A 3,690-nucleotide genomic window follows, 5' to 3' on the forward strand; every position below is an offset into this window, starting at 1 on the left:
GATTTAAAAATATAATTTTATTTTAGTATTATTGTAAAAGATATAGACCACCTGTTTTTGTTTTGGTCATTATTATAAAGAGTTATCATCCTCTCTCTGTAAATATAATACATTATTTTTGACAAATTACATATCTTTAATTTCTTAATTAGGGAACTATTTAGTAACATATCATTCCCTATATTGGTGACCCCGAAAAAAAAGGACATATTATTCAAGACCGCTTTTATTCACATTCAATGGAAGATTTTGCAAAGGCAAAACGACATTTTGCGGACTCAAGTTGAAGATCTGCAACGTCATCTTCAAGGTCAGCAAGAAAACAATCGCTGAAGAGATTCACCATCCTGATAACCAGGGACAATGAACATGCGGAACCTGATATACAAACTGCAGACTCTCCCCAACGTGTCGTCAATCGGGTAAGTGTCAAACTTCCACCCTTTTGGCCCGAAGATGTGGAACTATGGTATTGCACAAGTCGAAGCTCAGTTTACCATCGCCAATGTTACACAGGAGAATACAAGATTTGCATACGCTGTAAGTCAGCTAGAAGGTCGCTACGCTCATGAGGTAAGGGGATATAATTAAAGCTCCTCCTGTAGCCAACCCTTACACGCGTCTCAAAAACCGAACTTATCCAAAGGCTCTCCTCTCAGTACCAATCAACGACTAAAAACAAATTCTGACGGAGGAAGAAATGGATCTCGTAAATCATCTCAATTCCTTCGTCATCTACTATCGCTTTCCGGTAACACTCCAGTACATGAGGATCTTATTCGTCAACTATGGATCACTCGCCTACCATGCCAAGTCCAAGCAATACTGCAGGCACAACCTCAAGAACAGTCACTAGAGCAACTAGCTCATGTTGCTGACAAGATATTTGAGGTAAGCCCATCAATCCCTTTGAGTACAGTTTCAAAGCACCGCAACTCCGAATGTAAGTGTATTTACTTTGCCATCTACAGTGTGTTCTCTCAACCGTAAAACTGTAAATATTGACTCAGAACTCACCTTGGGTCATAAAGGAATTGACGGATAGGATTTCTCAGATCGAGACAGCACTCTCAGCTCATCATCCTGGATCTCGCTCAGACTTACACGGCCAGGATGGTTCTAAATCATTATCTAGCTCCTCCGATATATGTTGGTATCATTTTAAATATGGTAAAAAAGCTAATAAATGTATCAAGCCCTGTAAATTTTCTTTAAACTCCAACAGCAGTCAATAATGGCGTCTACTGGCTGCTCAACTGGAGGGACGACGCCTTCTCATCAGTGAACCGGGTTACTGGTACTAAATTTCTCATAGACACTGGTTGTGATCTCTGCTGCTACCCACGTCACCTACTTACAAAACAGACCACAAACGCGTGGACTACGACTTGGTTGCAGCGAAACTCATCACAAACTCACACCTACGGTTTTAGAAATTTTGGTCTAAATCTAGGTTTGCGACGCATCTTTGCATGGAAATTCATCATCGCTGATGTCACCATGCCCATCATTGGATCTGATTTTCTTGCTCACTACGGACTTCTTCCTGACTGTCGCAATCAACGCTTGATTGACTCAACAACTAATTTAAACAGTATGATGTCAAACTTCTGATGCCTCTGTTCCTAGTGTGAAGACCCTCACCGAGTCTTCTCTATTCCACGCTGTGCTTGCTGAGTTTCCTACCCTCACTCGTCCGGCTGGAACACCTCGTGAGGTGAAGCATAATACATTACACTTCATCAAGACGACGCCTGGCCCTCCAATCTCTTGCCGACCTCGCCGTCTTGCACCTGATCGCCTTAAAATCGCCAAAGCCGAATTCGATAGTATGGTCCAAGAAGGGACTGCCCGACGCTCTGATGGACCTTGGTCGTCTCCTCTGCACTTAGTTCCTAAGAAGACTGATGGTTGGCGACCGTTGTGGTGACTACCGTGCTCTAAACGCTAGAACCATTCCTGACAGCTATCCGGTACGTCACATTCATGACTTCAATCATCAAATTCGTGGGTGCACAACATTTTCGGTCATTGATCTAGTAAAAAGCTTACAACCCAAATACCAAGTAAAACCCTGACGACATTCCTAAGACGGCCATAACCACACCTTTCGGTTTGTTTGGAATTTCCCTTCATGGGGTTTGGACTCAGAAAATGCTGGACAGACATTTCAGAGATTTATCGACGAAGTGGTTTCAGGACTTGATTTTTGTTTCCCATACATTGATGACATACTTATTTTCTCCACAAACATCCGAACAACTATCAAGATCACCTCCGTATCCTTTTTCAAAGACTCACAGACTATGGAATCCTTGTCAACGCTAACAAATGTGTCCTTGGATTTTCCAATAGTTTTACCTTTCTAGGCTACGAAGTATCTGCCAGTGGTACTAGACCTCTTCCCCGATCGTATCACCGCTCTTCAGAACTTCGCTCGCCCGGAAACTGCCAAGGGACTACGTCGTTTTCTGGGCATGATTAATTTTTATAGAAGATTCATTCCTTCTGCATCTCAACACCAAGCACCACTTCACTCTGCTCTTGCAGGTCTCAAAGGAAATCAGAAGATAACCTGGACCACCGAGTTAGAACAGCCTTCATCAATTGCAAGGAGAATCTCTCTCAAGCAAAAACTCTGCTCAATCACCCTGACCCAAACGCTCCACTCGGACTTTTCACTGACGCCAGCACCTCATCTGTTGGGGCATGCCTTCAACAACTCGTCAAGAATGAATGGCAAACCACTTGCTTTTCTTTTCTTCAAAAACTTACTGCAAGACAAATAGAGTGGCCCGCCTACTACCGTGAACTCTATGCCGTCTCTACTCATCAGTACATCATTTTAGACACATTTTAGAAGCTCAACGTTGTACTATATTCACTGATCATAAACCATTGACATTTGCTTTCCAACAGAGAAAGGATAAACTTCCTCCTGTTCAAGTCAATCAACTATCATTTATTGCCCCAATTCACTACTGACATTCAGCACATATCTGGATCTGCAAACATCGTTGCCGATACTTTCTCACGTGTCGATGCCATTTCAGGAATCACAACTGTCGACCACTGTACTCTTTCGCAGGCTCACGAGAGGACACTGAACTTCAAGATCTTTTGAACCGTGACACAGCATTGAGGCTCAAGAGAATCACAGTCCCTGGTTCAAACGTTGACCTCTTCTGTGACACTTCTAATCCTTCACTCCGACCATTTGTACCTGCTCCTCTCAGACGACTGGTTTTTGACTCTCTACACAACTTAAGTCATCCCAGCATCAAAGCTTCAGCTCGCCTCATATCTCAACGTTTTGTTTGGCCTAAATATTCAGCGAGATTGCCGCACTTGGGCCCAAACTTGTCAGCTCTGCCAACGTGCCAAAGTTTTCACGCCACGTTCACAGTCCACTTGGAACAGTCAATCCACCATCTGCTCGTTTTCGTCACATTCATGTAGACATAACTGACCACTCCCACCAGCTGGCCCGTACCGATACTGTTTGACCGTTATTGACAGGTTTACCAGATGGCCAGAAGTTCACCCACTTCAGCAAATCACTGCTGAGGAAGTCGCCGAAGCTTTGGTGAACTGTTGGATATCCCGTTTTGGATGCCCAAACAATCACAACGGATCAAGGTCGTCAATTCGAATCTGGACTTTTCAAACGTCTCACCTCTACATTTGGGA

This window comes from Homalodisca vitripennis, chromosome 2 (assembly GCF_021130785.1).
Source record: "Homalodisca vitripennis isolate AUS2020 chromosome 2, UT_GWSS_2.1, whole genome shotgun sequence".
NCBI classification, from domain to species: Eukaryota; Metazoa; Arthropoda; class Insecta; order Hemiptera; family Cicadellidae; genus Homalodisca; species Homalodisca vitripennis.